This window comes from Bos grunniens, chromosome 23 (assembly GCF_055505025.1).
Source record: "Bos grunniens cultivar Pamir isolate PY7600 chromosome 23, Bosgru_T2T1.0, whole genome shotgun sequence".
NCBI lineage: Eukaryota > Metazoa > Chordata > Mammalia > Artiodactyla > Bovidae > Bos > Bos grunniens.
In genome coordinates, this window is record NC_141187.1 from 21,653,230 (window position 1) to 21,680,367 (window position 27,138).

The 27,138-nt window shown below is 42.8% G+C and overlaps 1 pseudogene; it reads left to right on the top strand.

Annotated features, from left to right (window-relative positions):
• The first annotated feature begins 15,853 nt into the window (after positions 1-15,853).
• Positions 15,854-16,656, top strand: LOC147346911 (peptidyl-prolyl cis-trans isomerase A pseudogene; annotated as a pseudogene).
• The last annotated feature ends 10,482 nt before the right edge of the window (positions 16,657-27,138 follow it).

Here is a 27,138-nt window from a genome sequence, read left to right on the forward strand (position 1 = left end):
CAACCAGGCATGGTGTCCACATTCAGAGGAACACCCCAGGGTGTGGTGACCCTCTTGTTTTCCTTTCCCCAAATCACTTCCCCCTGCGGCTTCCTGCCACTCACTCCACCCCGGGGTCACCACACAGCTTCCTGCCAGCATCCTCACCCCTCCCTGAGTCCTCTCAGGGCAAACATGTCAGCACTCTGTGTTGAGAAACAGAACTTTGAAGCCCATCAGTTGCAGCCAATAGCCATAAAAAGCACTTGGTCTGGATCCATGTGTGGCAAACCAGGGGCACCAGTGGGTATGCAGGCAAAGAAACCTCCATTCTCCCTTTCCTTTTTAATGTGTTCTGTTTGCAGAATGCCATCCATAATTGCTTAATAGTTATATTCATGGACCAATTTCTTCCTGCCCCAGACTTCCTCACACTCAGGCTTTCAACTCTTGAGACTCCAGAACAATGAAGATTGATGTCCCCCGCCCCGTACATCAAAGTTAAGAAGGCAAGTCCTCTGGGTTCCAATATGCCTCTGGGGGCGTTTGAGCTGTTCATCCAGTTTTATTTATGGACACAGAAAAACAGCCTCCCTTCGGTTGGGAGGCCCAGCACTGCCCAACTGAGTCTTCATTAGCTTCGCTCATTCAATCCCCTCATGTTCCCCCTCTGCCGTGGTCAGTTCTGCCTGGTTGATACTCAGCTGACCTTTCAGGCTGACTGAGGGTCTCTCATGCAAATGCCTCTACTGTGGAAGTCAGCACCATTTTTTTGTAAAGGGCCAGTTAGTGAATATCTTAGGCTTTGTGAACCAAGAGACAAAAACCAAAGAAATCATGTAGGTGCTTATGCAGCCCTTTCAAAGGCAACTATATTTTTCTTTTATTAATTTCAGTTTTTGTTTCTGAAAGTTATATTTGGTTCTCCAAGTGGCCTAGTCATTTTCCATGCTCTCTTATTCTTTTGTTTATTGGAGTATATAATTGCTTCACAATGTTGTCTTAGTTTCTGCTGTACAATGAAGTGAACCAGCTATATGTATACTACACCCTCTCCCTTTTGAGTTTCCCTCCTACCCCCTTTGCCCACAATAATCTCTTTACTCATCTATTTGACTGCATCTTTTCTTTGGTAAGCATACTAAATATACTTCAATTTATTCCCTAATCAATAAATGAATAGTCAAAGTGGATGTCAGCCAGTGTCTGTTGTCTGTTTTTCCTGCTTGTCTCAGGGGGCCTTGTTTCCTCAAGTGCCCTGTGATTCTTTTTTAATTGTGAATTCCAGTTCCGTGGAATCTTAGATCCGGGCATCAGAAAGTTCTGTGATAAAGGTGATTCCTTCAGTGAGGATTTGATTTGTTTCTAGACTGAAAACTTTGGCCCACATTAAAACTATAAATGGCGGGTTTTCAAACCACAGTAAAAATGTGAATTTGGCTGCAAGCCTGCATAAAGGTTCAGTTCAGTTCAGTCACTCAGTTGTGTCTGACTCTTTTCGACCCCATGAATCGAAACACGCCAGGCCTCCCTGTCCATCACCAACTCCTGGAGTTCACCCAGACTCACGTCCATCTAGTCAGTGATGCCATCCAGCCATCTCATCCTCTGCCGTCCCCTTCTCCTCCTGCCCCCAATCCCTCCCAGCATCAGAGTCTTCTCCAGTGAGTCAATTCTTTGCATGAGGTGGCCAAAGTACTGGAGTTTCAGCTTTAGCATCATTCCTTCCAAAGAAATCCCAGGGCTGATCTCCTTCAGAATGAACTCGTTGGATCTCCTTGCAGTCCAAGGGACTCTCAAGAGTCTTCTCCAACACCACAGTTCAAAAGCAGCAATTCTTCAGCCCTCAGCTTTCTTCACAGTCCAACTCTCACATTCATACATGACCACTGGAAAAACCATAGCCTTGACTAGACAAGTCAAGTCTACTTGTTTGCTACTTTGTTGGCAAAGTAATGTCTCTGCTTTTGAATATGCTATCTAGTTTGGACATAACTTTCCTTCCAAGGAGTAAGCGTCTTTTAATTTCATGACTGCAGTCACCATCTGCAGTGATTTTGGAGCCCAAAAAAATAAAGTCTGACACTGTTTCCACTGTTTCCCCGTCTATTTCCCTTGAAGTGATGGGACTGGATGCCATGAGCTTCGTTTTCTGAACGTTGAGCTTTAGGCCAACTTTTTCACTCTCCACTTTCACTTTCATCAAGAGGCTTTTTAGTTCCTCTTCACTTTCTGCCATAAGGGTGGTGTCATCTGCATATCTGAGGTTATTGATATTTCTCCTGGCAATCTTGATTCCAGCTTGTGTTTCTTCCAGCCCAGTGTTTCTCATGATGTACTCTGCATAGAAGTTAAATAAACAGGGTGATAATATACAGCCTTGACGTACTCCTTTTCCTATTTGGAACCAGTCTGTTGTTCCATGTCCAGTTCTAACTGTTGCTTCCTGACCTGCATACAGATTTCTCAAGAGGCAGGTCAGGTGGTCTGGTATTCCCATCTCTTTCAGAATTTCCCACAATTTATTGTGATCCACACAGTCAAAGGCTTTGGCATAGTCAATAAAGCAGAAATAGATGTTTTTCTGGAACTCTCTTGCTTTTTCTATGATCCAGCGGATGTTGGCAATTTGATCTCTGGTTCCTCTGCCTTTTCTAAAACCAGCTTGTATATCAGGAAGTTCACGTTTCACATATTGCTGAAGCCTGGCTTGGAGAATTTTGAGCATTACTTTACTAGCGTGTGAGATGAGTGCAATTGTGCGGTAGTTTGAGCATTCTTTGGCATTGCCTTTCTTTGGGATTGGAATGAAAACTGACCTTTTCCAGTCCTGTGGCCACTGCTGAGTTTTCCAAATTTGCTGGCATATTGAGTGCAGCACTTTCACAGCATCATCTTTCAGGATTTGAAATAGCGCAACTGGAATTCCATCACCTCCACTAGCTTGGTTCGTAGTGATGCTTTCTAAGGCCCACTCGACTTCACATTCCAGGATGTGTGGCTCTAAGTCAGTGATCACACCATCATGATTATCTGGGTTGTGAAGATCTTTTTTGTACAGTTCTTCTGTGTAATCTTGCCACCTCTTCTTGATATTTTCTGCTTCTGTTAGGCCCATACCATTTCTGTCCTTTATCGAGCCCATCTTTGCATGAAATGTTCCCTTGGCATCTCTAATTTTCTTGAAGAGATCTCTAGTCTTCCCCATTCTGTTGTTTTCCTCTATTTCTTTGCACTGATCACTGAGGAAGGCTTTCTTATCTCTTCCTGCTATTCTTTGGAACTCTGCATTCAGATGCTTGATTCTTTCCTTTTCTCCTTTGCTTTTCGCTTCTCTTCTTTTCACAGCTATTTGTAAGGCCTCCCCAGACAGCCATTTTGCTTTTTTGCATTTCTTTTCCATGGGGATGGTCTTGATCCCTGTCTCCTGTACAATGTCACAAACCTCATTTCATAGTTCATCAGGCACTCTATCTATCAGATCTAGGCCCTTAAGTCTATTTCTCACTTTCACTGTGTAATCATAAGGGATTTGATTTAGGTCATCAATGGCACCCCACTCCAGGACTCTTGCCTGGAAAATCCCATGGACGGAGGAGCCTGGTAGGCTGCAGTCCATGGGGTAGCTAAAAGTCGGACACGACTGAGCGACTTCACTTTCACTTTCATGCATTGCAGAAGGAAATGGCAACCTACTCCAGTGTTCTTGCCTGGAGAATCCCAGGGACAGGGTAGCCTGGTGGGCTGCAATCTATGGGGTCGCACAGAGTCGGACATGACTGAAGCGACTAGCAGCAGCAGTAGCAGCAGCATACCTGAATGGTCTAGTGGTTTTCCCTGTTTTCTTCAATTTAAGTCTAAATTTGGTAATAAGGAGTTCATGATATGAGCCACAGTCAGCTCCTGGTCTTGTTTTTGTTGACTGTATAGAGCTTCTCCATCTTTGGCTGCAAAGAATACAATCAATCTGATTTCGGTGTTGACCATCTGGTGATGTCCATGTGTAACTGGTTATAAATTCTCAGCTTTTTCGTCCTATTATCCAGCAGCTGGTAGGGCAGGCAAGTTTCTTTTCTGTCCTCTTCAGTGGGGAAATGGAGTTGCAGAAATTCCAAGTTTCAGCTGTCACTGAGGAGATATCCTTTGAGGACAAGGTACTTTATAAGAGGGTCTGTGATCTGACTTCTCAGAGTCCCTGGCTTTGTCTCACGTAGGCTGTGCAGATATTAAAACCAGTTAAAACCAACTCTCTGGGTCACTTGAAGATAGACAGATGCCCCCAGGGGAGCCTTCAGCTTAACCACTCACTTCTCTCTCTGCTTCCTCATTTATTTGTTCATTTTGCCTTTTACTTTCCAATCGGCATATGATGACTTCTGAAATATTTTTTAAATATTTATTCAGAAATGATAGGTATTTTAAATATGAAAATATTTTAGATATCCAGGGCCCCCTATGACCTCTGGTACATATCTTGAAAACTCTGTGTTGTGCTGTGCTTAGTCGCTTAATCATGTCTGGCTCTTTGCAACCCTATGGACTGTAGCCCGCCAGGCTCCTCTATCCATGGGGATTCTCCAGGCAAGAATGCTGGAGCAGGTAGCCTATCCCTTCTCCAGGAGGTCTTCCCGGCCCAGGAATTGAACCAGTATCTCCTGTACTGCAGGCGGATTCTTAACCAGCTGAGCTACCAGGGAACCCCCTTTGAAAGCTCTAATCTCCCCAAAATATGATTTCAGTGGTACCAGCATTTCAGATGGTCCCTAGTGATGCCACCTGCTGGTATAATTCCCTTCTATGTTGTATCAAGGATGGTGGTCTGCATTACCAGTAAAAAACTGCAGAGGTGATGCTTTCAGAAACTCAGTCATAAAAAGCACCAAGCTTCCTATTCATGCCTTCTTTCTTCCATCACTTATTCCAAGGGAAATCAGCTGCCTTGTTGTGAGAACATGTGGAGAGAGCCTCAAAGCAGGCCTCTTGCCAACAGCCACATGAGTGAGCTTAGAATCAGACCCTTCAGCCCCAGTCAAGGCTTCAGATGACAGCATCTGGCCAATATCTTGATTACAAACTCATCCCATCAGTTCATGGCAAATAGATGGGGAAACAATGGAAACAGTGACAGATTTTATTATCTTGGACTCCAAAATCACTGCAGGTGGTGACTGCAGCCATGAAATTAAAAGACGCTTGCTCCTTGGAAGGAAAACTATGACCAACCAGACAGCATATTAAAAAGTAGAGACATCACTTTGCCAACAAAGGTCTGTCTAGTCAAAGCTATGGTTTTTCCAGTAGTCATGTATGGATGTGAGAGTTGGACTAGAAAGAAAGCTGAATGCCAAAGAATTGATGCTTTTGAATTGTCATGATAGAGAAGACTCTTGAGAGTCCCTTGGACTGTAAGGAAATCAAACGCATCAATCCTAAACGAATTCAGTCCTGAATATTCATTGGAAGGACTGATGCTGAAATGGAAGCTCCAATACTTCGGCTACCTGATGTGAAGAGCCAACTCATTGGAAAAGACTGTGATGCTGCGAAAGGCTGAAGTCAAAAGGAGAAGAGGGTGGCAGAGGATGAGATGGTTAGATGGCATCACTGACTCAGTGGACGTGAATTTGAGCAAACTCAGGGAGACACTGGAGGACAGAGGAGCCTGGCATGCTGTAGTCCATGGGGTTGCAAAGAGTGGGACACAACTTAGTGACTGAACAACAACAACAAGAACAAAAAGTCTCCAGCCAAACCTACCCAACAAAAGCAGCCCCTGAATTCCTGACCCTGAGGTATGTTTGCTGCTTAAAGTGCAAAGTTTGAGGTGAATTTAGTGCACAGTAATAGATACCACGAGTTCTGTCCTACTTGTAATTTCAAAAGTTTAGAAATATTTTATAGCAATATGTCCAGAAATTCTTCATCTCAATGTACCTCAGTTATGTGGGTGGGTTCATATAGTAATGGGCATCCCTTGTGGCTCAGCTGGTAAAGAATCCGCCTGCAGTGCAGGAAACCTGGGTTCAATCTCTGGCTTGGGAAGATCCCCTGGAGAAGGGAGAGGCTACCCACTCCTGTATTCTGGCCTGGAGAATTCCATGGACTGTATAGTCAATGGGGTCGCAAAGTGTCAGACACAAGAGACTTTCCCTTTCACTGCATTTTCATATAGTAATACCTAACCCCAGAGTCTCTTATGTAGCTAACTAGTGCCCACTGGATGTGACACACGTGAGATGTAGGCTGGGGAAGTTCTGCGGAAGAAAGCCTTGCGCTCTGGAATGAAGTCTGTGCTTCAGAAGAGCTCATCGTCGTTGGGTGCCATGCAGGGGTGATGCTGTGGAGTGACTGGGGTCGCTGAGGTACAGCCTCTCCACACACCATCGCTAACATTGTATTCTCTGTTTGCAATCCTGCCTGGTCTTCTCTGGTTTCCCCAGCCCTACCCAATCTTCACTCAACTCAAGTCTTATATGGAATAATCTTCTGTAGCTGTACCAGAAAAGGGTGATTGTCCACTCTCTCTTGGGAGCTCCTCCTGCTCTCCCAGTCCACAGCAATCGGGCAGAAGGGAGCTTGCACTGCCTACCTTCAAAGTTATATTCCAAAGGTGCAACCATTTACATAGCCCATACCCTAGAACCTGGCAGAGTAATCTGCACATAGTAGGTGCTCTATACAATGAGGCTGATGAAGGCCCACTTTGGGAATGGTGTACCTCCCCAAAAAAGTCTATGACTATTGAGCTGGTCAATGCATGTTTTATTCTCAGATTTCCCTTGTGGCCCAGTGGTTAGAATCTGCCTGCCAGTGCAGGGGACCCAGGTGTGATCCCTGGTCCAGGAAGATTCCACTTGCCGCAGGGCAACAGAATCCATGAATCTCAGCTACTGAGCCTGTACGCTAGGGCCCATGCTCCAAAACAAGAGAAACCACTGCAGTGAGAAGCACAAGCACTAGAGCTGCTGCTGCTAAGTCTCTTCAGTCCTGTCCGACTCTGTGTGACCCCAGAGACGGCAGCCCACCAGGCTCCCCCGTCCCTGGGATTCTCCAGGCAAGAGCACTGGAGTGGGTTGCCACTTCCTTCTCCAATGCATGAAAGTGAAAAGTGAAAGTGAAGTCCCTCAGTCATGTCCAACTCTTCAAGACCCCATGGACTGCAGCCTTCCAGGCTCCTCCATCCCTGGGATTTTCCAGGCAAGAGTGCTGGAGTGAGCAAGCACTAGTGAGTAGCCCCCAGTCACCGAAACTAGAGAAAGCTTGCAGGCAGCAATGAAGACCGAACATAACCAAAAACAAATAAATAAAGATTTCAGTCTCCTAGCTTCCCCACTGGTGAAAGGGAGACACACTTATAGAAAAGTAAAGAACTTTTCAGAGCCACAATGAACAGTTACAGAGTGTGCCATGCCCAGTCGCTCAGTCGTGTCTGACTCCTTGCGACCCCGTGGACTGTAGCCCACCAGGCTCCTCTGTCCATGGATCTTTCCAGCCAAGAATATTGGAGTGGGTTGCCATTTCCTCCTCCAGGAGATCTTCCCAGTCCAGGGATGGAACCCTCATCTCTTGCATCTCCAGTATTGGCAGACAGATTTTTTACCACTGAGTGTGGTAAAAAGTGTGGTAAAGTAAGCCCATTACAAGATGTAGGGTCTCTCTACAAAAGGACCCAGCTGAGGGGGACCTGGGGGCTTAAATCCAGCAAACAGTCCTCTCCTCAAACCTTGTGCCAGCCCAGAGGAAGAGGCACATTTTTGTAATTCATCCACCTACAAGGTTCCTTTTGTGACGTACACAGGGTGTTCACTGGATAGCTGGGCCCTGAGCACTCCACAGTACAAAGTGGCATGGTCTTGCCAATCACATCCTGCCCTGAAGTATAGACCCATGGGCTCTACCCTTAGAAATCCCAGGATTGGCAAGGAGGCATCAAAGAACCAATCCAGGCAGGAAGCTGGTTCTGTTCCTTGCACAAATGGTAAAGAAATGAGTGTTATTTGCTCTCTTCCCATTGTGACTAGCAACAAACATTTGGCTCAGATGGTAAAGAATCTGCCTGCAATGCCAGAGACCTGGGTTTGATCCCGGGGTCAGGAAGATTCCCTGGAGAAGTAAATGGCAACCTACTCCAGTATTCTTGCTGGGGAAATCCCATGAACAGAGGAACCTCGCAGGCAACAATCCATAGGGTCGAAAAGAGTCTACATGACTTAGCGAGTAACATTATGACTGACCATACCTGGCTATGACCTTGATTTGGGCACTTTTCTCCTGGCTAGCATTCTTGAAAGTTGTCACATTACTCTCTCATGACTCCTGTTTATTCTCTCTTTTTTGTTTGTTTTTACTGCTCATTTGTTTCCCCGTTAAACCAGTTTTGAGTGTTGATATTTAATACATCTGCTCTTAATAAACCCTATGGGGTGTTTCTATTTGTACCAATAGAAGAAAGTCAAATAAATGGACCTTACAACTGCCACTTGAATGAGCTGCTGATGATCCCAGAGGCCTCTGGTTCCATAGCATGGGTGCTCTTTCCACCTTCTTTTAAAAATCTTCCTGAATCCTGGTACTTCCCTGATGGTCCAATGGCTAGGATTCACACTCCCAGTGCAGGGGGCTGGGGTTCAATCTTTGGTCAGGGAATTAGATTTCACATGCTGCAATGAAGACCCAGCAAAACCAAATAAATCATTAAATATTTTTGAAAGTCTTCCTGCATCCCATCAGCAGCCTCCTATGGCCCCAACTGTTTTGTGATTCCATGGACAGTATCCCACCAGGCTCCTCTATCCATGGGATTCTCCTGGCAAGAATACTGGAATGGGTAGCCATTTCCTTCTCCAGGGGATCTTCCCAACCAGGAATCGAACCTGTATCTCCTGCACTGCCAGGTGGATTCTTTACCACTGAGCCACCTGGGAAGCCCTGAGAAGATACTTATATTCCCTTAAATTACCAGAGTATGTTCTTGGTTATTTGCATGTAAATGAATTGACTCAACTTGTTCTCAACTTGTTCGTTTTCTTCTTGAGCAAAAACTCATTTCAGCATGAAAATATTATATATAAGAAAAGGCAAGTGGACAAACTTCTGTTTCATTTATCTCATTGGAACTAAATAGCTATTCTTTTTTAAAGTAAGTAGCTCTTAAATTTTGGAATATATTTCTGCTTCCCAGCAATATTATTGTGAAAATCAATATTTATCAGCAACACCAACATCCTCATTAGCAGATACAAGGAAATTCTATGTACCAGGCACTGAAATGATTTCTGTATATGCATATATCTTCCAGTCTTTACAACCACCATATGAGGCTTATTGCTACTATTACAATTACTACTAGTACAGTTCTGTGCTTAGTCCCTCAGTCGTGTCTGACTCTCTGTGACCTCTTGGACTATAGCCTGCCAGGCTCCTCTGTCCATGGGAGTTATCGAGGCAAGAATATTATTATTTTACAAATGTAGAATGAAGGTTCAGAGAAGTTAACTTGCTCAAGGTCACAAACACACAGCTTGTAAGTGGTGCAGCAGGCACTCAGAACCCAGCAAGCTCAACAGTCAACATTCCAGCAACATTTAATAAACACCTGCTAAACCCACCACGATTCTAGACACCAGGTACACAGTGGTGATCAAAACAGGCTTGGTGCCTAGAAGAGCTTACAGTTGAGTGGAGGAGACATATTAAACAAATAAACATGCCAATTTTGCTTAGAGAATGAATGTTCATGGAAATCATGAGTGCGAGATTGTGTTATGCCTCATTTAGCAATCTAAAAAGCCCTGAAATTCTCCAAAATGAAACTGGCCAAAGATCACAGTCCAAATAAGTAGGCCAATGGTATTGAAAGAAAGATCAACTTCAAATTGTAGATCATTAATGGCACATGACAATTTTCTTGGCAGGGAAGACTTCCTAAGGTGCCCTGAAGTTGAGAGAAAAGAGGGAAGTGAATATAATCAGAGAAATCCTTCGACTAAAATGGAAAGAAAAAGAAGACAATTCAGTTGAGCACAAAAAAATGAATTGTACAGCCTCAGCCAGCTCCCATTCTGGCCTGGAGAAAGATGGAGTGAAAGAGTGAAGATCAAGAGAGAAGAAACAAATCTCTGAAAATGGGGTAACTTGCTGCGGAAGATTCAATAAGAAAGCAGTGTAAAGTGAACATAAGAAGTTGGGGAAGAATCACCAAAATACCTTTTTAAGAAGTCTTTCCACACAGCAGGAGAGCAGATCATGCTGCTGCTTCCACCTCGGCACTTCTGAGCAGTTGTGTCCACATTTCCACAGTTTCACAGAAGGTACTTATAGCTAGGATTGATCCCAGCAACAAGACAAATAATCCTTGACTACAAATCATAGAAAATGGGCTTCCCTGGTGCTTCAGTGGTAAAGAATCCACTTGCCAATGCAGGAAACACAGGTTCGATCCCTGGCCCAGGAAGATTCCACGTGCCAAGTGGCAAGTCAGCCTGTGTGCCGCAACTACTGAGCCCATGAGCTCTAGAGTCTGTGTTCCACAAGAAGAGAAACCACCACAAGGACAATCCCAGGCACTGCAACCAGAGCGTAGCCTCCGTTTATCACAACTAGAGAAAGCCTGTGTAGTGACAAAGATCCTAGCACAGCCGGAAATAAATAAATAAACACTTGTTAATGTGCAAAATTTCAAGGCACAAAATACAAAATATTTCTCAAAATCATGAAAAAGTTTAAGGGCCCAGATTCCACCAGTGGGGACAACGGGAGGGGGAGATCAAATTAGACTGTGTTTGATCCTTTTGTCTTATGACCTAATAAACAAGCCAAGAGGACAGCAGTACAATTGCAATGGCTGTCAAAAGCAATTAAATTAGAATCTCTGGGAATGGGGTCCAGCCATCAGTCCTTTGGACATATGGGTTGATTTAAAATGTGCAGCCAGGGTAAAGAACCACTGGCTTTGGAGAAACCCATTTCCTGACTCCAATGGAGTCAGGAAAATGGGTTTGAATTGCAGCTAGGAGTTACCAGCTTTGAGGCCTTAGAGTGAGTTACTAACCTCTTTCATTCTGTTTCCTCATCCACAAATTTGAGATAAGCACAGAAACCTAGGAGCGCTTGTGAATATTCAACGGAACACTCTAAGCCAAGCATCTCAAGGTGCCTGGTAGAGGAGCCATTAAAGACAGGGAGAGTGGGTTTTGCACTTAGCCTAGTAGTGTTAAATACCTGTCAGACTTGAGTGATTTTGCTAATGGCCACTCATCCAACTGTGCCTGGGTAAGTAGGAGAAGCCAGAATGACTTATTTCTTCTCCCATCCTACACACACCCATACACACACACTTAGCACATTACACACAGTTAACACCTTACACACACACAAAAGGCAATAGTATCTAAAGGAAGCGGCAAGTGATTTCTAGCTAGGGAACAAAGCACCCAGGATCTGGGGAAAGTGAGAAGAAGGAGGTAAAATATGGTCATAAAGGGCTGGGTACATATTCAAAAGCAAAGACATTACTTTGCCAACAAATGTCCGTCTTGTCAAGGCTATGGTTTTTCCTGTGGTCATGTATGGATGTGAGAGTTGGACTGTGAAGAAGGCTGAGCACTGAAGAATTGATGCTTTTGAACTGTGGTGTTGGAGAAGACTCTTGAGAGTCCCTTGGACCGCAAGGAGATCCAACCAGTCCATTCTGCAGGAGATCAGCCCTGGGAGTTCTTTGGAAGGAATGATGCTAAAGCTGAAACTCCAGTACTTTGACCACCTCATGGGAAGAGTTAACTCATTGGAAAAGACTCTGATGCTGGGAGGGATTGGGGGCAGGAGGAGAAGGGGACGACAGAGGATGAGATGGCTGGATGGCATCACTGACTCGATGGACGTGAGTCTCAGTGAACTCCAGGAGTTGGTGATGGACAGGGAGGCCTGGCGTGCTGCGATTCATGGGGTCGCAAAGAGTCGACACAACTGAGTGACTGAACTGAACTGAACTGAACTGAAAAGCCTATACCATCTCGGGGAGCTATAGAGGAGTCTTCGAATAAGAGACAAAGAACTGACATCTTAAAAAGCCATACAAGTACATTAGCCTAAGAGAAGGACATACCTTTGACTTGAGATACTGGAAAGAAAAGCCAAATAAGATGCCTCTTGAAAGGAAGACTGGGATCCTTTCTGCATTTTTCTGTTTGCAACCAACATATGTGTGCTAAGTCATTTCAGTCGTGTCCAACTCTTGGTGACCCCAAGGACTATAGCCCGCCAGGCCCCTTCATCCATGGGATTTTCCAGGCAAAAATATTGGAGTGGGTTTCCACTTCCAGAGTATCTTCCTGATCAAGGGATCAAATCCATGTCTCCTCCTGTGTTGGCAGACAGGTTCTTTACTACTAGCACCACCTGGGCAGCCCCTAAATGACATATAATTGTATCCTTTATATAGTCCTTATCATCTATAGTAAAATGGTTGCTGCTAAACTCAAGCTATCAGTTCTGACTATGTTTCAACATTTACAGTAATAGCAACTAACAATTACTGAACATTTCCTGTGGACTGAATAGCTGCTAGGCCCTTTATATACATTCAAAGCATAGAAGGCAGGTAGTACCTAAATAAAAGGTATCCTGTCTTCTTCCCATTTTACAGACATGAGTGGGTAGCTTGCTAAGGTACACGTAGTTAGTCTAGTGATAGGAACACAACACATTCTGTTCCTCTGATTCCAAAGCTAAGGCTCTTAGGAACTGTGCTCATAACCGCTGGTTATGTGACCGCTGGTGTGACAGTCCCTTTACTTACCAACAAGACTTCACTAAGCAACTCCTTGGAGGAAGAGACAGGAGGATGCAAAGATGAATCCTTGCAGACAAGCTTGCTATTGTCACATCTTGTGCCATTCAATGAAGGATCCAGAGAAGTCTACAACTGTTAAAAAGAGTCAGGTGTGAGGGGCTTCCAGATACACACATACAATACAGAGTGCTCAGTTAAATTTTAATTTCAGATAAATGACAGAAAAATTTTAACGTAAGCTTTCCCCCTTATAATATTTGGGCCATATTTATACTGAACAAATGTACTCTTTGTTTAGCTGAAATTCAATCTTCATTGAGCGTCCTGTATTTTATCTGGCAACCCTGCTGTGTAATAAGTTTAATGGCAGAGATTAAAAGCAGAAACACAGGAAAGAAAGAGCTCTGAGAACAATTAAACCCAAGATATTAACATTGACAAAGAAATGGGACACTGAGATAAGTCCGAAGATCACACCTCGTTGTGCGGTTAAGAAGGGCTCACAGTGGTATTTGCACTTGACCTTAGAGGCAATCTTAGAGCCTGTCTTTCCTGGTGGCTCAGTCCATAAAGAGTATGCCTGCAATGCAGGAGACCTGGGTTCAATCCCTGGGTTCGGAAGATCCCCTGGAGAAGGAAATGGCAACCCACTCCAGTATTCGTGCCTGGAGAATCCCATGGACAGAGGAGCCTGGTGGGCTCCAGTCCATGGGGTCAGAAGAAGTCAGACACGACTGAGTGACTAACACTTACACATTCACTTAGAGGTGAATAGGGTTTGCCTGTGTGTGAAGGAGCAGAGATAGCATTTCAGGCCAAGATAATGGTATGAGCAAGGGCGGGGAGGCGGGAAAGGCCAAGTCATAGCCCCATCTAGTTCAGAACCATGGATTGAGCTGGATCAGAAGCCAGGCTTTTCTGTTTCCAGAGCCCATGCCTAGGACATTCTACCAAGTGAGAAAAGGCACAGGTCTCACGGGGCAGAAGCCAGTGACAACCGTTGGCTGGGAACAGACTGTCCAAGGACTAGACTGCCAAGCTGAGTCCTATAGGCTTAATTAAGAATAACTCAGTATGTGGAGAGATGCAACCATCCAAGGACACTACGTGCCCAAGCCCTAGCAAACAGACGGATGCCAGAACCTTTGGGACTGGGGGCCAGGAGAGAGGCAGGGCCACAAAGCTGGTAGTCGGCCGGAAGCTGTCTGTCCCCACCACTCCAAACTCATACGCTGTGTGGACATCCCCAGGACATGTAACATAGTGTGACTGGGGACCCCAAGCAGGCCCATGCCATTTTATTGGCCAAAAATACTTTGGGCTCCAGATAAATATCAGTATTCCAGGTACTGCATTCATTTAGCACTTATTTTCAAAAAAAAAAAAAAGCTGCCACAGTGGCCTCTCTGTTGTAAATCAAACAAAGACAAACGCAGTTTAACAAGCTCATCCATGATTGTGCAGCCTTTGCAAATGCTTTTCTGATGAGCAGCAGGTCAAGAAGCAAAGAAGCAACAGTTAGAACTGGACATAGAACAACAGACTGGTTCCAAATAGGGAAAGGAGTCCATCAAGGCTATATATTGTCACCCTGCTTATTTAACTTATATGCAGAGTACATCATGAGAAACACTGGGCTGGAAGAAGTACAAGCTGGAATCAAGATTGCCGGGAGAAATATCAATAACCTCAGATATGCAGATGACACCACCCTTATGGCAGAAAGTGAAGAGGAACTAAAAAGCCTCTTGATGAAAGTGAAAGTGGAGAGTGAAAAAGTTGGCTTAAAACTCAACATTCAGAAAACTAAGATCATGGCATCCAGTCCCATCACTTCATGGCAAATAGATGAGAAAACAATGGAAATGTGAGAGACTTTATTTCCTTGGGCTCCAAAATCACTGCATATGGTGACTGCAGCCATGAAATTAAAAGACGCTTGCTCCTTGGAAGAAAAGTTATGACCAACCTAGATAGCATATTAAAAAACAGACACATTACTTTGCCAACAAAGGTCCATCTAGTCAGAGCTATGGTTTTTCCAGTAGTCATGTATGGATGTGAGAGTTGGACTGAAGAAAGCTGAGCGCCAAAGAATTGATGCTTTTGAAGTGTGGTGTTGGAGAAGACTCTTGAGAGTCCCTTGGACTGCAAGGAGATCCAACCAGTCCATCCTAAAGGAAATCAGTCCTGAATATTCACTGGAAGGACTGATGTTGAAGCTGAAACTGCAATACTTTGGCCGCCTGATTCGAAGAACTGACTCAGTAGAAAAGACACTGATGCTGGGCAAGATTGAAGGTGGGAGGAGAAGAGGAAGACAGAGGATGAGATCATTGGATGGCATCACCGACTCAATGGACATGAGTTTGAATAAGCTCCGGGAGTTGGTGATGGACAGAAAAGCCTGGCGTGCTGCAGTCCATGGGGTTGCAAAGAGTCGGACACTACTGAGCAACTGAACTGAACTGAAGCTGGGTCATGGTAACAGTCATTCTAACCTTATCTTGGCTACCAAAAAAATGCATCTTTTCAGCCAATTGTTCTACCTGCAGGGGGTGGGGAAGGCCAGGAAGGGCAAGGTAGATTTTGGAGAGGGGGTGGAAGGGGCCCGGGGCAGGAAATGTGGACAATTGTGCCTTGTGTTTTGTCTACTCATTACCAATGACTCATTTGAGAGCACCTGATATTTGGGGTCTGCGTGCTTACCAGGTTTCTCATCCTAAAGAACAAACTCACTGACCACACAGACATTCACAGGCTACTCATGCCTCTGAAGCTCTCGAATCATACCCATGATCTCAGTGTTGAGGAGCTTTGTGCATAAAGTGCCTGGGGATGGGGGGCGGGTAGGTGAAAGGAAAAGGGAGGGAGGGATGAGGGACAGAGGGTCCTTAAAGAAATCAGATTCTGCAGACAGGGATATTAACTTTTCCTGGCCAGAGAAAGGACAGCTTTGACTACCCGCATGACCGAGCCATTGCTGTTTGATGGTATTTGCTTGGTGTCAGGTACAGCATAATCTTTGAATAATGGGCAAATTTTTTCTTTAATTCTGATGTTAAACTCACTTCAAATGTTTTTACCCTGAGCACTGTGCAGCTCAAAGACACCTGTTTAGCAAAACTTATGGGTACAGCCTTGGAGACAGAGCCACCCCGGAGCCTTCAGCCATGGTCAACCCCACCCTGTTCATTGAGCCCTGGGAAGAAAAGATTTGGAATAAAGGTCCCTGCTTTCATAGAATAATTCCAGGACTTATGTGCCAGGGTGGTGACTTCGCATGCCGTAATGGCACCAGTGGCAAGTCCATCTATGGTGAGAAATTTGATGAGAATTTCACTCTGAAGCATGCAGGCTCTGGCATCTTGTCCATGGCAAAGGCTGGCCCCAACACAAACGGTTCCCTGTTTTTCATCTGCACTGCCAAGACTGAATGGTTGGATGGCAAGCTCATTGTCTTTGACAGGGTGAAGGGAGGCATGAATATTGTGGAAGCCATGGAGCACTTTGGGTTCAGGAATGGCAAGACCAGCAAGAAGATCACCATTGGTGACCGTGGACAAATCTAATAAATTTGACTTGCCTTTTACTTGAAAACAAACAAACTTATGGGCACAGAAACCAGAGAGTACAGCATATCTAAGGACAGAGCCTCTGGGGACTGAATTGAGAATTTTAAGAGCCCTCCTAGGCCCAATCTTTCCCAAACAAAACATTCTTAATTTTCCTTTCCAGCATCCCTGGGAGACTCGGATGGTTGAGGTACAGTGACCTAAAGTCCCTGAGAGCTGGGTTTTCTAAGTGTGGGAAGAAATATTACAGAGGACTTGCCAAGACACGTGGAGACATTTCTTCCATCCACTCTTGAGCCATTCATCAGTCTGATTAACCCCTTTCCTTTCTGGGTCTTTAGCCTCCAGCCTCATGACTCATCCATCAACCCCTACTCTCTCCTCTACAGACACCACCACCTCCTTAAGTTATGAAACAGTGGGTAAATAAGGAAAATGACTAATATAGCAGAGCACCATAAGGACATCTATACTATTCAAACTGATTAGAAGGTGATGGCCTTGGGAATTCACTGAAAGAAGGGGTAGAACCCTTGCCTGCCCCTCGTGCTCTATGGCAGGAGATGGCAGATGCTGAATTAGGAAGAGGGTTCTCATTCATACTCCTCTTCCAATTCATCATGTGACCTTGGGGGAGTCACTTCCAGTGGGCCTCCATTTCTTCATCTAGGCTGATGTACAAGGCACCTCACTCTGTGAAGTTATAATATCACCCGAGAGAGCCAGATGTAGCATTACTCAGCCTGAATGCATCACCGTGGTTCCATCACTTATTAGGTAGATGAGTCTGGGTAAAATACTTAGCTTCTCCGGGTCTCAGTGTTCTTATAACTAAAATAAGGACGCTAATAATGTCACCATCCGTAGACGTATCGTAATGATTAAATGACCTAATATGAATTATACCTTTAGCACAGTGCCTGTCACATAATTAGCCCTTAATAAATATTAGTTATTGTTGTGGCAGGTTAGTGATTCTCAAAGTGTGGTCCCTGGACCAGCAACTTCAGCCTCACGTGGGAACTTGTTAGAAATGCCAATGCTCAAGGCTTCCCTGGTGGTCTTCTGGCTAAGAATCCACCTGCCAATGCAGGGCACATGGGTGGATCCCTCATCCAGGAAGATCCCCCATACCGAGGAGCGACTAAGCCCATGTGCCACAAAGCCTGAAGCCCATGTGCCTACAGCCCATGCTCTGCAACAAGAGAAGCCTCCACAGTGAGAAGCCCTCGCACCGCAAGTGGAGAGTAGCCCCCTCTCACCACAACCAGAGGAAGCCCGAGCACAGCCAGGAAGATCCAGCACAGTCAAAACACAAATAATACATAAATACATCTTTTTAAAAAAGAAATGACAAGGCTCAAGCCCATCCCAGACTTTGTGTACCAAGAACTCTGCGGGTCTGGAACACAGCGATCTGTGCTTTAACAAACTCTCCAGAGGATTCTGATGCCATACGTTAATGTTTGAAGAACCATGGGTATAGACAGTTCCAAGATCTCTTCCAGTTCTAGAATTCCATTATTTCATTCAAGTGTATAAACATTTATCCAAGGCCCAGGGAAATTATCATTATTCACCCACGTTGTTCCACAAACATTTGTTAAATCTCTCTCTCAACTGGGGCCTGGGGATGAAACAAAAATGAGACATAGCCTAAACCCTAAAGTCATTTATAGTTAATCTCATGACACTTGATTTATAACTTTATACTTTACAGATTTATTTGTGAATTTCCCTTCATTTGTTCATGGATACCTGAGTTTCACTATATGAAGATATATAGTGTCATTTTTTCATTGACAATCTTTCATCAATATCCTCAATTTACAAATGAGGCAGAGAAGTTGTAATTATCTAAAAATTGTGTGGTCAGAAATGTATAGAATAAACAAGGGACTGTGGCACAGAACAAAGAATGCATTCTTCAGGATTAAGAGTTTAACTTGAAACTATGTCTGTCGGTTACTAGCTCTGCAGGCTTATACAAACAATATCTTTTTAAAAATGATTTTCTTAAATGACCCAATCAAAAAATGGGCCAAAGAACTAAACAGACATTTCTCCAAAGAAGACATACAGAGGGCTAACAAACACATGAAAAGATGCTCAACATCACTCATTATCAGAGAAATGCAAATCAAAACCACTATGAGGTACCATTTCACACCAGTCAGAATGGCTGCGATCCAAAACTCTACAAATAATAAATGCTGGAGAGGGTGTGGAGAAAAGGCAACCCTCTTACACTGTTGGTGGGAATGCAAACTAGTAGAGCCACTATGGAGAACAGTGTGGAGATTCCTTAAAAAACTGGAAATAGAACTGCCTTATGATCCAGCAATCCCACTGCTGGGCATACACACTGAGGAAACCAGAAGGGAAAGAGACACGTGTACCCCAATGTTCATCACAGCACTGTTTATAATAGCCAGGACATGGAAGCAATCTAGATGTCCATCAGCAGATGAATGGATAAGAAAGCTATGGTACATATACACAATGGAGTATTACTCAGCCATTAAAAAGAAAACATTTGAATCAGTTCTAATGAGGTGGATGAAACTGGAGCCTATTATACAGAGTGAAGTAAGCCAGAAGGAAAAACACCAATACAGTATACTAACGCATATATATGAAATTTAGAAAGATGGTAACAATAACCCTGTGTACGAGACAGCAAAAGAGACACTGATGTATAGAACAGTCTTATGGACTCTATGGGAGAGGGAGAGGGTGGGAAGATTTGGTAGAATGGCATTGAAACATGTAAAATATCATGTATGAAACGAGATGGCCAGTCCAGGTTCGATGCACGATTCTGGATGCTTGGGGCTAGTGCACTGGGACGACCCAGAGGGATGGTATGGGGAGGGAGGAGGGAGGAGGGTTCAGGATGGGGAACACATGTATACCTGTGGCGGATTCATTTTGATATTTGGCTAAACTAATACAATTATGTAAAGTTTAAAAATAAAATAAAATTTAAAAAAAAAGAAAAAGAAAAATGATTTTCTTGTGGTTATCATTTGAGGAAGGTGTTAGCTAAGTGACCTTGAATCTCTTGAATTTCTTCATTCTAGAACAAGATTAACAATATGTTAATAATAATAATGACAGAATTAATAATTAACTTCTCATGAAGATTAATATGATTACATGTGATGAAATGTTTGAAATGGCATATAGATGTCCAATAACTAGATCTCAATTTGCATCTAGTTCATAATTATCACTGATGAGCATAGGCTTGCCTTTGTGGTGTTCAGTTCAGATCAGTTAAGTCGCTCAGTCGTGTCCGACTCTTTGCGACCCCATGAATCGCAGCACGCCAGGCCTCTCTGTCCATCACCAACTCCCGGAGTCCACCCAAACCCATGTCCATTGATTTGGTGATGCCATCCAACCATCTCATCCTCTGTCGTCCCTTCTCCTCCTGCCCTCAATCTTTCCCAGCATCAGGGTCTTTTCAAATAAGTCAGCCCTTTGCATCAGGTGGCCAAAGTACTGGAATTTCAGCTTCAACATCAGTCCTTCCAAAGAACACTCAGGACTGATCTCCTTTAGAATGAACTGGTTGGATCTCCTTATAGTCCAAGGGACTCTGAAGAGTTTTCTCCAACACCACAGTTCAAAAGCATCAATTCTTGGGCGCTCAGCTTACTTTATAGTCCAACTCTCACATCCATACGTGACCACTGGAAAAACCATAGCCTTGACTAGATGGACCTTTGTTAACAAAGTGATGTCTCTGCTTTTTGATTTTCTGTCTAGGTTGGTCTTAACTTTCCTTCCAAGGAGCAAGCATCTTTTAATTTCATGGCTGCAATCTGATACACAAAATAAATGGCAAATCCGTAGTTCTGGAAAGCTATAAAGAGTGTCGTCACTTCCGCGTTCTCTTTTCTAGAATTCAAGTAATCAAGATACTCAGAAGGCACTTCGTACTTCAGAGATAAGTCAGAGAAGTAACTGGTGTTTATCCAAAAGGTCTTCTGATTAACCAGACAGACTACTGATTCCAGAGAAGTTTCAACCCTTTTGTTTAAAATCCAGAACCTTCCCTCATCTTAAATTGAAAATGAGATTCCTTGCAGTTTCCCAAATTCAGTTCAACAGATATCAAAGACCATGATGGACTGCCTTTGAAGTTCAGAGCTTCTTCAATGAAGAGGGCTCACTTGGAGCCTAGAAACGTTCTACACCTGGGGAGAAAGATAGCAACAATCAATTCGTTGATAATGTAGCATTGTGTCTGCTTTTTGTTTATTCACTAGAACTACTAAAGAGTTTTTCTTGAATCTCTTCAGGTTGAGATTTCAAATGTGAACCAAGATTTCAGTGCTCCGGTAAGTCCCAAGCAGGGAGGAAAGGATTGCTAAAAGTCTAGTCTGTCATCTTACATCTTATTGACAGATGGGGACATTCCTTCTACTTACTGAATCATACTTCTCCAGGCACTAACTCTCTGTCCTGTTCCTTATCCTTTCCCAGCCCAAATCTAAGTGACTTCTCTGTTGTCCCTGCATCAGGTAAGCCTTGGAGTTCCAACAAAGCAGTATTGTCCCTGGTCTTAGGAAATGAGATAGCAAGTCAAAGTAAGAATGCTGAGAGCGCTTTGGTGTTGAAAATGTCAGCTAAAGGAAAATGCAAAACCTAAAAGTTGCAAGTGAAGTTTTATTTGGTGACCTTACTGAGGACCTAATCCAGGACTCAGCCTCTAGGTAACTGGCATATGGTAAGTGCTCCATAATTTTCCTGAATGAAGACTGAAGGTAGTATATGATAGGTGACAAGTAAGTTGTTCAGAAAATAAGACAAGAAGAGTTTAGAGTTTGAGAGGAGGAGGCAATCATAGTGGACCAGAGCTTCCAATAACATCCTCAGTTTATGTAAGAGAAAACCAAGGCACAGAGAGGTGTTGTATGTTGCCTAAGGTCACACAGCTAGTAAGTGGTAGAGATAAGATGTGAATTAAATTGTCAGGTACCAGACCCCAGGCTCTACCTGTATATACATTTTGTATTTTAACTGTTACATATTTAATTTACAGAACATAAAAATACAAATATGAACCAGTGATTTAATTGATATTGTTGTTTAGAATGAGGATAAGAAAGCAATGAGTCCATTTAAGGCAAAAGATCAAAACAGACATTTCTCTAAAGAAGACACCCATGAAAAAATGCTCACCATCACTTATTATTAGAGAAATGCATATCAAAACTACAATGAAGTATCATCTCATACCGATCAGAATGGCCACCATCAAAAAAATCTACAAACAATGAGTGCTGGAGAGAATGTGGAGAAAAGGGAACCCCTTTGCACAGTTGGTGGGAATGTAAATTGCTACACTCACTATCGAAAGCAGTATGGAGATTTCTTTAAAAACTAGGAAAAAAACTACCATATGAAACAGCAATCCCACTACTGGACATAGAGCCTGAGAAAATCACAATTCTAAAAGATACATGTACCCCAGTGTTCACTGCAGCACCATTTACAACAGCTAGGATGTGGAAGCAACCTAGATGTCCATCGACGATGAATGGATAAAGCCGTGAGATATATATATATATGTATATGTATGTGTATACTTATATATATATATATATGATGTAATATTACTTAGCCATAAAAAAGAACAAATTTGAGTCAGTTCTATTGAGATGGATGAACCTAGAGTCTTTTATACAGAATGAATAAGACAGAAAAAGAAAAATAAATATCATATATTACTACATATATATGGAATCTAGAAAAATGGTACTGATTAACTTATTTGCAGAATGGCAATAGAGACACAGTATAGAGAAGAGACCTGTGGACACAGCAGGGGCAGGAGAGGGTGGGATGAATTGAGAGTAGCATTGAAATATACACCATATGTAAAATAGATAGCCAGTGGGAATTTGCTGTGGACACAGGGAGCTCAAGTCGGTACTCGGTGATGACCTAGAGTGGTGGGTGGGAGTGGGGTGGAGATGGGATAGGGGTGGGAGGGAAGGCCAAGAGGGAGGGGACATATGCATACCTGCGGCTGATTCACATTGATATATGGCAGAATTAATGCATGTATAGCAGATGCATGTATGTAACATATGTATGGCAGAATTAGTGATGCATGGCAGATATAAAGCACTTATCTTTCAACCAAAATTAAATAAAATTTAAAAAAAGAAAGCATGAGTCCATTTAAAGAAAATAAGAAGAAGAGGGTAGTTGTCTGAAAGATCAAAAATCAGCAAGGGGGAATGCTAATGATTAATTAATGATTATTTTTATGAAACATGTAATTAACTAAGATAAAAGGTAACAGAGCTGTAATTTACATATCTGTGCAGATAGTTGATGAGATGCTCTATATCTTCAGGTTGACCTGACTCGGTGAAAATGCACTGACTGGGTAAACCCTGTTACTGTAATCTCAAAAACCTCTCATTCCACTGTCAGTGAATTCATTTACACTTTGGACCTTGGGCTTAAACACTCACCTTTTTCTTTCCTTTTCATTTCTTTGCACTGATGAGCACTTAACTTTCTCTTTAACCTAGTTTTTTACCCTCTCAAGTGTAATTTGAGATTATACCTAATTTCTCCTACATCTCAATCAAGAAAGCTCACATTCTCATTACCTTACACTCCACTGTTGCTTCTGGATCATCTTTGCAAAACTTTCTACCTTCTGAGCTCAACAAACTCTTCTCCCTTGAAATCCATGTCAGATTATCACTTTCTCTCCATCTTTGTCCTGCTATCTACCAACTTTCAACTTATTTTTCCACATTCTGAAGACTATAACCACAGCAATATTTGAGTGTGACTGCCTTTCCTTCTGGAAAAATCTCTTCATCTGCTTTTTGCTGACTTTATGTTCCTCCACTGAAAAGGGGAGATTTCTTCAAGGTCCTTCTCTCTTTGCTTTCTCTTCTCTCCCTGGGGATTTTTCACATCTTCAGCCATTACCTCTTTTCAAATGTCTCTCAACTCCACATTTCTTTTCAAACCTTCTCTGAGCTACAGGCTGGAATTTCCAACTGTCTCTTAGCAATGCCTCTGAAGTATCCTTCCTATCAACTCAAACCACATAGAAAATGATCTCACTCTTCTAATCTAATTTCTTCTAATCCTGGCTCTCCCTCTGCACTCCTTGTCCCAGGGAATGGTAGTGATAAGAGAATGAATCCTCTTTCATCAGCCCTTAGCATACTTTGATAACTATGCATCTTAAGTGGATGATCATCTTACTGTCCCTACAGTTGCTCGACCAGACTATCCTGTGTTTCATTTCTCCAGTCACACTACACCCATTAACAGGACAGGCCACTAGGCTAATGCTAGAACATGGCATTCTGTAGCCCAGGTGTTTTTCAAGGGTCCGTTTTGTCTATAGAGTGGAGGTAAAACTTTTTTCTTTGAAAGCCAAGAATATCTCCCAATCTATTGTTCCCCTCATCTCTTTCTATATGCACCCATTTTAACCAATGCAGATTTCTTGATGTCACCTGAATAAACCATTCATTCATTCATTTAAGAAGCATTTATTAAGAGCTTGGTATTAGCCCACCACTCTCCTAAGTGTTAGGAATATAATGGTGAACAATAGCTCTGTATTTAGATTTAGATGATACAAGTATTGAAAATACAGTGTTGCCAGTACTGATCTAGGAGGATATCTGAGTACTATGGCATTCACCTAGAGGCTGCTGACTATGTAAGGGCAAGATTTTGGGAGTAGAGTAGGGAAGACTTCCTAAAGGAAGTAATAATTGAGCTGAGGGACTTCAAGTGGCTAAGACTCCAAGCTCCCAATGCAGGGGACCTGAGTTCTATTCCTGGTTGAGGAACTAGATCCCACATATGGAAACTAAGAGTTCACAGGTCACAACTAAAGATCCCTCAGGTGTCAGTGAATATTGAAGATCCCAAGTGCACCAACTGAAACCCAGTGCAGCCAAATAAATAAAAAATATTTTTTAAAAATAATTGAGCTGAGATCTGAAAAGTAAATAAGAACTATTTGGGGGACTTCTTTGGTGGTCCAATGGCTAAGAATCTGCCCTCCAATGCAGGGCACTCAGGTTAGATCTTTGGCTGAGAGATTACGATCCCTCATGGCACAGGGCAACTAAACCCATGGGCCACAAGTAGAGAGAAGCCCGAGCACCGCAACCAAGACCCAACACAGCCAAAAATAAATAGATAAATACTTCAAGAAAGAATGATTTGTATATAATATGAGAAGGGACTGTCTATTGCAAGAGAAGAAAATGTACGTATAAAGAATTGAGGCAAGAAGGGATGGCCAGAGAAAGGGAACTGAGAATAGAGCTTAGGGAAAAAGAAATGTTGTAGAAACCAAAGGAGGAGTGAAAAGGCAAGAGCGGAAGGTGGTAGCCATGTTACCAAGTGGTCAAATAAGATGAGGATTAAAGAATTTCCGTTGGATTTGTTTTGTTTTTTTTAAATTTTTTTTGAAATTTGACCAAAATTTGTACTTTAGTTAATAATACTGTATCACTTGTTAATTTCTTTTTTTTAAACAATATTTCTTTATATTCTCAATATTGGATTAGAAGTTTCAAGCCTCATTCAAATTCTTTTCAAAAAACTCACTAAGATAATAAGCTTTCTAGGCTTTTAGCAGTAATATGCTATGCTAAGTCACTTTAGTCGTGTCTGACCCTTTGCAATCCTATAGACTATAGCCCAACAGGCTCCTCTGTCCATAGGATTCTTCAGGGGAGAATATTGGAGTGTGTAACCATTTCTTGCTACAAGGAATCTTCCTGACCCAGGGATCGAACTCGAGCCTCCTACAGCTCCTGCATTACAAGCAGGTTCTTTACCACTGAGCCACCAGGGAAGCCAAGATGCCAGAATAAATGTACCATATCAAAGTTTTGACTGACTATAAATTAGAAATCTAACTTTCTATTCATGCTTAGTCAAACAAGTTGCATGAAAATGTCATAAATTTTTAGCTAGGCAGAAATTCATAAGTTTTCTAAAATATATATATTATATACACTGTTTATATATATGTATACAAGAGCTTTTCTGCTACACTTGATAAAGGCTTGAGAAAGAACAACAAAAAAATGAGAAATAGAGAAACTAGAAAACATAAACTCAATGAAATGGAAGCACTGAATGTGAAATAGAAAAAGTGAAACAAGCTAGGTAAAAGTAAAAGATCATCATGTAGTCCAGTTGTTTTTAAACATGGCTGCTCATTAGAATCATATCTGGGGCTTTGAACATGGCTTTAAACATGGGGCTTTAAACATGGCTGCTCATTAGAATCATATCTGGGGCTTTGGAGAAAAAACAATACCTGGGTATTGCATTTTTCAAAAAATTCCAAGATGATTCTAATGTGCATCAGGGTTTTAAAAAGTGATTACAGGTTTTTCTATTAAATGATAGTTTTAGTGATAAGGGCTTCCCTGGTGGCTCAGACAGTAAAGAATCTGCCTGCAATGCAGGAGTCCCGGGTTCGTTCCCTGAGTTGGGAAGATCCCCTGGAGAAGAAAATGGCAACCTATTCCAGTATTCTTGCCTGGAGAATTCAATGGACAGAGAAGACTGGTGGGCTAGAGTCCACGGGATCGCAAAGAGTCAGACACAACTGAGAGACAAACACTTTCACTTTTACTTTAGTGATATAGAATTCTATTATTTTCTCTTGACCAATGATTATACAATTATTGAAATGAATAATAGTTGCATAATCACAATAGTAAAAGATGTTTATCAGTTTTCACAATCAATCAGTTCAGTTCAGTTCAGTCGCTCAGTTGTGTCCGAGTCTTTGGGACCCCATGAACTGCAGCACGCCAGGCCTCCCTGTCCCTCCTCCTGGAATTCACTCAAACTCATGTCCATCGAGTCGGTGATGCCATCCAGCCATCTCATCCTCTGTCATCCCCTTCTCCTCCTGTCCCCAATCCCTCCCAGCATCAGAGGCTTTTCCAATGAGTCAACTCTTCACATGAGGTGGCCAAAGTACTAAAGTTTCAGCATCAGCATCAGTCCTTCTAAAGAACACCCAGGACTGTGATCTCCTTTAGAATGGACTGGTTGGATCTCCTTGCAGTCCAAGGGACTCTCAAGAGTCTTCCCCAACACCACAGTTCAAAAGCATCAATTCTTCAGCACTCAGCTTTCTTCAGAGTCAATCTCTCACATCCATACATGACCACTGGAAAAACTATAGCCTTGACTAGACAGATCTTTGTCGGCAAAGTAATGTCTCTGCTTTTGAATATGCTATCTAGGTTGGTCATAACATTCCTTCCAAGGAGTAAGCGTCTTTTAATTTCATGGCTGCAGTCACCATCTGCAGTGATTTTGGAGCCCAAAAACATAAAGTCCGCCACTGTTTCCACCGTTTCCCCATCTATTTCCCATGAAGTGATGGGACTGGATGCCATGATCTTCGTTTTCTGAATGTTGAGCTTTAAGCCAACTTTTTCACTCTCCACTTTCACTTTCACCAAGAGGCTTTTTAGTTCCTCTTCACTTTCTGCCATAAGGGTGGTGTCATCTACCACCCTTATGGCAGGTTATTGATATTTATCCTGGCAATCTTGATTCCAGCTTGTGCTTCCTCCAGCCCAGAGTTTCTCATGATGTACTCTGCATAGAAGTTAAATAAGCAGGGAGACAATATGCAGCCTTGACGTACTCCTTTTCCTATTTGGAACCAGTCTGTTGTTCCATGTTCAGTTCTAACTGTTGCTTCCTGACCTGCATACAGGTTTCTCAAGAGGCAGGTCAGGTGGTCTG